The following is a 9,734-nucleotide window of genomic DNA, read 5'->3' on the forward strand; positions in this document are numbered from 1 at the left end:
AAATTTGAAGAAGTTAATAAAATTTTATACGATAGCAGGGTTCATCCAGATCTTGCTGGTGATCGAGAATTTGTGCACGAAAAGCACATTCTCAGTCATCAGTAAGATCCAGACAAACCCCACTATCGTACAAAATCTCACATCCGATGGTGCTCTCGGAGGTAGAACCACTCCAAGGAGCTCTCCGACGAGAGTAGTCCCACTGTCTTTGACGGTAAGGATTCGGAATCGGACCACCATCGGATCGATTTTAGCCTGCTCATTTACTTCAACGGTAGTCAGAGTAGCTTGACGAGTTCTCCGATGACCAATATACTTTCAATGAGGAACATTTACCCCTCACAAATTATATAAGCCGATCCAATTGGATTCAAACCGAGATCGGGCCTCATATTTTAAAAGTTTCTACACCTTAGGGCCGACCTGAAGCCCAAAAAAAATTTTCGGGCCGGGCTCAAGGAGGGGTGTGGCCTGGCTCAGGCCGACCCATTTTCAATCCTATTTGCAATACTGTTTGGTGTTTTGAAACCTCCAAGATGGGATATACTTGGATAGCATGCCGGGATGCTAGTGCGGCTTAGTCGTCTAGTATGCTCCAAGTCTGCATGCGTGGGATGTGTATCCCGACTATCCCCATTTGCAATAATGCTATGTACTTTGAAACCTACTAATTTAAAAATTTTAAAATATTACATTGCATATAATCATAGATCCATCTTTGATTAATGTACATATTCTATGACATTCGTACATTTATATATTTTTATATAGATGGAAGAATTATGTACATTAGTCAATTGATTATCCAATATGGATAGTTTGAAAAATATAATTAATTTTATAAGTCATTACAGTAATCAAATGGTATGGTGAGGGTTTGAAAAAAATTTCAAACAGTATTTTTCTTTAGTTCTCCTCATACATCTTATGCTATATGGGAGAGAACTAAGGGGAGATGCTATCAAAATTTCTTTCAGCCACTATTGCATATCGTTTGATTACTATACTTGACCTATAGAATTAATATAATTTCAGAATGAGATAAAACCTTCTATACTTATTAGTTGAGGGTAGGATACAATTATTATATAAGTCATTTAAAATGATAAAATAATTATTTAGCTGTTGCCTTGCATTTGTATATGCAGAATCCTTAAGTAGTGCACTATGGATTGTAGTTAGATGGATCGTCACTACAAGAAAATAGCCTTTTTGTGATAGAATTATTTACGATAAAAATATTTTTATCATCAATAATACTATTTATGATGATAAAAATATTCATCATAAATAATTTATTATTTATGATAAAAATAATTTTTTATCATAAATAGTCATGTATCAGTGATGGAAAAAAGTTTTCATCATAAATACTTATTATTTATGATAAATATTTTTATTATAAATAATATATCATTTATTTTAATTTTAAATTTTTGAATATTAGTGATAAAAATATTTTCATCATAAATAATTAAGTATTTATGATAAACAAATTTTTTTCAACATTAATAAGTTTATTTGCAATGCAAATATTATCATCATCAATATTTAGAAAAAAATAAAAAATTTAAAAAATTTAAAAATTACTATTTATTTATGATAAAAATATTTCATCATCAATATTTAAAAAATAAAAAATTAAAAAAATCAAAAATTATTTATTATTTATGATAAAAAAATTTTATCATAAATAATCAAATATTTTGATGAAAAAAAATTTTCATCATCAATACCTAATTATTTATGATAAAAATATTTTCATCATCAATATTTAAAAAATTAAAAATTTAAAAAAATCAAAAGTTAGTTATTATTTATGAAAAAAAATTTTCATCATAAATAATTAAGTATTTACAATGTAAAAAATTTACATCATAAATACTTAATTATTTATGATGAAAATATTTTCATCATTAATATTTAAAAAATTAAAAATTTAAAAAAATTATAAAATTTAAATTTTTAATTTTATGTAAGGCAACTGCATCTACTTTTTATAGCAGCTGTATACATCTTTTATTTTTTTATATGATAAAAAAATAAATATGAGTTATGATCCAGATCGAACTTTTTATATAAAAAAATCATATGAAAGTAGATGATATTAATAGAGTAGAATGAATAGATTCTTTTGAATAAAATGAGCTATACGTTTATTGTAATATAAAATTTATCTATTCATCATTATCACTGTTACTAGTGATATCAATAATTTTTTTTGATGAAGTGTCTGCCTTAAGCTGTATGAATGGAGCCTTCTTTCATGTAAAAATTATATATTAAGTAGCATATTCTAGCATGACTTCTACAGTCTCAAAAAGTATCGTGCTTCTCACATCGATCGATGCTCAAATATATCTCTGTAGGAGTTTCAATCATGAGAAGACAAACAATATGAGCACTCATCTTCCTAGCAATACAAAGTATAAATATGAGCTTGTACTTTATAACTAACTTATACTACCCGTAGATCTACTTTGATTCTGGTTAATTGCTCTTTGATGCTCACTTAATTCCTCTTGAAATTTTCAAGCTCGATCCTCATATGCAATATATGAGCTTTTAGACCTTTAACTTTCTATACCTATCCTATCCTTTAAATCACAATGTTGATAGATTTCTCTCACGATCTCAGAATCATGTGATATTTTCGTATTCCGACTTTCAGAACGAGGACTCCAAGAAGACGAGCTCCTTGGAGATCGAAGATCTCAAAGCTATCGATCTTTCATAGTATCCATTCTATTGTGAAAGTCGAAGAGCTGTTCTTATAACAATTATTAGCGACGTAAATTAAATTTTTCATCATAATTATATTTTTATATAATTTTTTTAGAGCAAAAAGTAAAAAAATTATAAATTAACTATTTATATAAATTTTTTTTGATTAATAAAAAAATAATTTTTTCAATGAAATTATTTTAAAAAAAAAATTTAGATCAAATTTTTTTAAAATTAAAGAAAATTAATTTTATTTTTCATTATAAATATTTTTTAATATCATTTTTTTTGTTAAATTTTTTAGATGAAAAAATTTTTTGATGAAAAAATCCAAAATTAATTTTTTATAAAATTATTATTGAAAATATTTTTTAGACTGAAAAAATTTAAGAAATTTTTTTTAATTATTAGTAATGCAAACTAAATTTTCTTAGTCTTTAAATTTCTTTAATTTTTTTTTTAAAAAAAATTATTTGTGATGTAAATTTATTCATCGTCAGCAACCATATTTTAAAAATATTATTTTAATCAATTTTTGTGAAGAAAAAATTATTAATGGAAAAAAATTTATTAGCAATGAAAAAGATTTTCATCAATAAAATTATTTTTAAAATATTTTTTTATTTTTTTGAAGGAAAAATTATTAAAGGGAAAAAAAAATTTTTGGGTGATATTTATTAGCGATGGAAACTATATTTTCGTTGCTAATATCCTTATTAACGATGCATATTTTTATTTCCATCATCAATAATTTATTTTATGAATTTTTTGGATGAAATTCTTTAAGAGAAAAATTTTTTTTAGCAAAAAATTTTTAGCAGACCTTATTGACGATGAAAATTATTTTTTCATCATGAATAAGCATATTAGCGATGAAAATTTTTATCCTTAATAGTTGTTCATTTATTACAGGTCAAGTTGACGTTGCTTCCCTTCCCGCAGAGCCTCGTAATCCTTCCCGCGAAACCCTCTCCCTCTCCGAGCTCTCCCCCCTCTCTTCCCATCGACGACCGCATCTCCATCACCATCCGGTGCAGGCTTCCACCATCGCCGGCTTCCACCGTCGCTTCCATCAAATTCTCTGCTGCCACCATTGCCATCTACTAGAGGTAAGGGTGCTTCCCTCTCCCTTTCTTTAATATTTAAGGAATTTTGACTGTCGGAGGGGAAGAAAATGAAGGGAGAAGCATGGGGGGACCGATAGAGGAGGTACAGATGGGTGAGGGCGGTAGCGCTGTGGTAGTGGGGGTCACGGGGGGTTGGAGAGGGCGGCGGTGCCACAGGAGGTGGGTCACGGGAGGTAGGTGAGGGCGGCGGCACTGCGAGAGTGGGGGTCGTGGTGGGTCGATGAGGGCAATGGGGGGTTGGTGAGGGCGGCGGCACTGCGGGAGTGTGGGTTATGGGGGATGGGTCAGGGTGGCGAGAGGTGGGTGACGGTGATGGCATCGTACGAGCAGGGGTCACAGGGATCGAGTCCGAGTGGCGGGGGGTGGGTGATAGCGGCGGCACCGCGGGAGCGGGGGTCGTGGGGACCGAGTGCGAGCAGCGGGGAGTGGGTGACGGCGACGGCACTGCAGGGGGTGGGTCAGGCCACGGGAGGTGGGTCAGGCCATGGGTGGATGATGTTTAGGGAAAAAATAATTTTTAAGAAAAAATATTTAGAATAAAATATATTTAGGAAAAAAATTGTTAGGAAAAAAAATGTTTAGAGAAAATAATATTTAGGAAAAAATATTTTTAGATAAAAAATATTTTTTAAAAAATAAAAAATTATTTATTATATATATAAAAGTTAAAACACGGATTATGATGTGGGACAACCCTAAAGAAGAGAGAAAAAAGAAAATCAATCCTAATGATCAAGCTCTCTTCTGTTCATCAACAACAAATCACGTCCAGCCAAGGGCTCATTATTCCCAGGACAGACACTATAGTTGCCTATACTCTGCTCAGGAGGCGTGATTGATTGATACGAGACTAAAGCAAGATCAATCTAAATAATACAGACGAATGCCATTCGAGAGATCAGTAAACAACTAGCAATAAAGAATTTCATAAACAGATAGTAAAAATTAAACATGCTCACGAGTAAATACAAAAAAAGAAATATGAATGGAACGAGAGAAAATAAAACATTAAATCTGTGAGAAAAATCCAAGAAGATGATAAGAATTCGGATCGTGGTAGTTAAAAAACTACTTTAATTAGGGCTCTTAATCTTTTAACCAAACAGATCCATCAATAAAGAATTAGGCCTTTACCAACATCGGATTAAAAAAATCAAAGATCAACTGATAAGGAATGAAGGTTCATGACAGCATATGATCTGTAGAATAAGAAATCACTCCTTCTCTCAGCATGATAGATAAAAATTCTAGAGGAGACAGATCTTCTCTTGACAGAATAAGCTTGCGTGGGTAGATGGTGGAGTCGAATCAGAGTCACAGGAATACTGGATCTTAAGTAGGAGTAGGATAGAAAGTGAGCCTCACACTCCTCCTTATGGGGCGATTTAGGGTCTCACACCCTCTCCCTCTCAGAGCGATTGACACAAGTATTTGTGGAGTTTGTAAAATCACTCATTGTCCTCTTCATAGAAGATACAAAGATTTATATAGGACTCTACAGATCCTATTTCTTTAGGAATCTCTTATCTTTTACAAGGAAGAAATTAGCTCTCTACAAAAAAGTAAAGCATTATATGTGATAAAATAATCTATCATGAAAAAGAAATGATCCTTCAACAAAATAAGTAAATAGCCAAGAACTCTTAAGAAATTCTAAGAAAGAAATGAAACTCCATGTGGGTGCTTAATGCTTGACACAACTTGAAATGAGCACGGCACATGCTGGCATGCATATTTCTTCTCTTGGCATGTGGAGAGTGGTGGCTCCAAAGGTGACGTGGACAAATCCAAGTATGGCCCTATGGATCCAAAGCTAAATGCATTAAAAATTTATTGACTGAAAATAAATAACTAAAGTAGAATCAATCTAATGAGGCTTCTTCGATCCAAATCGAATTTAAATTATGTTGTCGATTTTTGATGGCTCTGGTGTCCGCACCAATTCTCCCGAGGTGGAAAAAACTCGATCCTGTCGAGTGTGGGTCGATTCTGCTCTGGTGACGCTCAAGTAGATCGGGATCAATGCATTGCAGCTCTTCTCGAGTGATCCAGATATCTTTAGACTCCGATCGACCTTGCCATCTGATCAGATACCATTGATAGCCTTGACTCTAGGTGGAGAGGATCTGCTCATCCAAAATTCTCTCAATCTGATCGTGTTTTGCTGATATTTTGGCTGGTGGACACTCAAGGACAGGTTCACTCTCAAAGGTTGGTTCAGGCTCAAATGGCTCACTAGGTATCCTAGTTGATTCTTTATAGGTGATAAGATCTGTAATGTTAAAAATAGACCTAATCCCAAAATCTGAAGGTAGGTCCACAACATACGTATTTGATCTGATTTTCTTTATGATCTTAAATGGACCTGCTCCTCAGGTATATAAGTTCTTCATGGTTTTGGGTAGAAACCATTCAGGCCTCAATCGAACTATCACATAGTCTCCCTCTGCAAACTCTTAGACACGTCGATGTGAATCTGCATTCTGTTTATAAACTTTATTGCTCATACTAATTTTTTTACTAATCTTTTTATGCAGACTCTTGACATGCTGTGCAAATGACTCTGCAGATTCAAAAATCCTAGCATACATGGGTAGTGGGATGAAGTCTATTAGTTTTCTAAGTTGATATCCATGAACTACTTCAAAAGGACTTATGCCAATGGACCTATTAACAGAGCTATTAAATGTAAATTCGGTTCAGGACAGCAAAAGATCCTAGTTACCCATATGTTCCCCAATCAAGCAACGCAAAAGATTTTCAAGACTCCTATTAACCATTTTGGTCTGACCGTCGGTTTGCGTATGATAGGCAGAAGAAAACTTTAGTTTTGTGCCTAAAAGGTGCTATAGGATTTTCCAAAAATAGCTCATAAATCTAACATCCCTATCAAAAATAATGGTTTTAGGCAATCCATGTAGTCTAACAATTTTATCAAAGTATATCCTTGTAACTTTCAACGCATCAGACATTTGGCAACAGGATAAAAAATGGGCCATTTTTGAAAATCTATCTACAACCACTAGAATAGAATCATGCTTCCTAGCTGTCCTAGGTAATTCCAAAATAAAATCCATACTAACATCTTGTCAAGGACAGTCTGGTATAGATAAGGGTGTATATAGGTCGGTGTTTTATTTTCTCTGCTTAGCCATGGCACATGTTCTATATTGGGCAACAATTCGGATGACATCTCTTTTCAAGCTTGGCCAAAAGAACTGGGCTTCTACCAACTCTATAGTTTTATTCCTACCAAAGTGTCCAGCTAATCCTCCAGCATGTAATTCCCAAACTAAAAAATCTCTTAAAGATGTATGGGGGATACACAGCTTAGTTTCTCTAAATAGGTAACCATCCTGAAGGGTATATTCACTACATTTTCTAGATGGCCCCTTACGTAAAGTGATAAGTATGTCACCAAAATCTGGACACTCATAATTTTTTTTAACCTTACAAAATCAACAACTTCTATACTAACGGTGGACAGCAAAGTATGACGACGACTCAGGGCATCAGCAGCATGATTCTCTATACATGCACAGTGTTTCAAAATAAAAGTATAGGCTTGTAAACACTCGACCCACCTACCGTGTCTATGATTCAATTTCTTTTGAAAATTTAGGAATCTAAGGGCCTCATGGTCAGAGTACAAAATAAATTCTTGCGGTAGTAGGTAATGCCTCCAATATCTTAAAGCTTGGATGACCACATAAAATTCTTTATCGTAGGTAGAATACTTGAGTTTAGAATCATTAAGTTTCTCGCTAAAGTATGCTATCGGATGACCTTCTTGACTAAGGACACCACCAATCCCAACTCCTGACACATCGCATGCTACTTCAAAAACCTTAAAAAAATCAGGGAGACGTAAGATTGGGGCATGGGTCATCTTGTCCTTAATGTCTAAAAAGGCTCTATTGGCTATCCTAGTCCATTCAAATTTTTTCTTTCTAATGCAGTCGGTGATGGGAGCGACTATGGTGCTAAACTCTTTTATGAACCTATGATAAAAGATTGCTAATCCATGAAAACTCCACACGTCATGCACACTTTTGGGCACCGATCACTCAACTATTGCTCTAATCTTTTCAGGATCAGCAGATACACCATTGGAGGTAACAATAAAATCTAAAAAGATGATATAGTCTGTCATAAAAGCGCACTTCTTAGGATTAGCATACAAGTTTTCTATTTTAAGAACTTGACACACTCTTTGGAGATGATCTAGATGATCTTTCATAGTTTGACTATAGATCAAAATGTCATCAAAATATACGACTACAAATACTCCTATAAATGATCGTAGTACTTAGGTCATCAATCTCATGAAAAGTACTAGGGGCATTAGATAATCCAAATGGCATCACCATCCACTCATATAAATCATTTTTTGTCTTGAAAGCAGTTTTTCACTCATCTCTTGGTTTAATCCTTACTTGATGGTAACCACTCTTAAGATCAATCTTAGAAAAGATAGTGGATCCGGCCATCATATCTAACATGTCATCTAACCTAGGGATAGGGAAGCGGTACTTAATGGTGATCTTATTAATGACACGGCTATCTATGCACATCCTCCATGTATCATCTTTCTTTGGAGTCAGCAGTGCAGGAACCGCGCAAAGACTCAAACTCTCCCTCATAAATTCTTTTTTTATCAGCTCTCCAACTTGTCTTTGTAGCTCGACATGCTCATTAAGGTTCAACCTATAGTGGGGCAAGTTGGGTAGGATAGATTCAGGAACTAAATCAATGGCATGTTGAATGTTTCTCATAAGCGATAAGTAATCTGAAAGATTCTCAGAAAAGACATCATGAAACTCACTAAGAAGGCTAGCTACTTCTTTAGAATAATCCACCTTAGAATCCTCATGAACTTCTCTAGCAGCAAGCATCCAAACTAGTGATCCTTCACTCATGGTCATCTCTAATTCATCTCTAATTCTTTAGCACCTAGCAGATGGAGGCTTTTCTTCTTGAGGTTTTTTTTTGGTCCATCGCCTATCTTTCTATTAGTAGCCTTAAGTGAAGAAAGATTAATTGTGATCTTCTTACCCTGATGAGTAAAGCTATAGGAGTTGGTTTGGCTATACATCGTAACATTATTGTCGAATAGCCAAGACTGACCTAATATGATACTTCCGACTTTCATGGGTAAGACATCGCACCACATATGATCCTGATAGAAATGAAGCTGGATGGGCACACATCATCTAAATTTGATGAGAATAGAGGAGGAATCAATCCAAGACACACAGTATAGACTGGGATGATCCACAGGAGTTAATCCTAATCGCTTAACCATGTCGGTGGAGATGGCGTTGATACAGCTACCACTATCAATGATCACCTTACAAATTTTATCGTCAAATTTTATGAAGGTATGAAAAATAGAGGTCCTACACCAGTCTTCACTTTCCTTAGTTTGCGCTAGGACATACCTAACGACTCCAAGCCTAAGGTCTAACTCGGGTGTGGCATAACCTAGGATGTCCTCAGTACTCTCAAATTGCTCGGCTAAATCTGGATCAGCTTCATAAACTTCCTCCTCAATATTTTCTAGAGTTTTTCCTTCTAATTCTTCTACGAATAATGATTGATTGGGGCATTGTGCAGCAAAATGACCGTAACCATGGCACTTGAAGCAATGGGATCAAGAACTACTTCCTTTTAATAACTCTCTTATAACTCTTTTTCCTTTATCTTCTTTTCTCCCAATAGGATTTGTAAGTGAAGGTCCGTTACTAGGAGTTTGATTAATATTAGGTCTCGATCCAAAAGGGATTACTCGACTGGGTTCAGGACGACGGGGAGTCAAATATCTAAAAAATCTCTCAAAGTCTAAGGCAAGTTGATAAGCTTGTTCCAACGTGGTTATCTCTC

The sequence above is a fragment of the Elaeis guineensis genome, chromosome 9, assembly GCF_000442705.2.
Source record: "Elaeis guineensis isolate ETL-2024a chromosome 9, EG11, whole genome shotgun sequence".
Classification (NCBI taxonomy): domain Eukaryota; kingdom Viridiplantae; phylum Streptophyta; class Magnoliopsida; order Arecales; family Arecaceae; genus Elaeis; species Elaeis guineensis.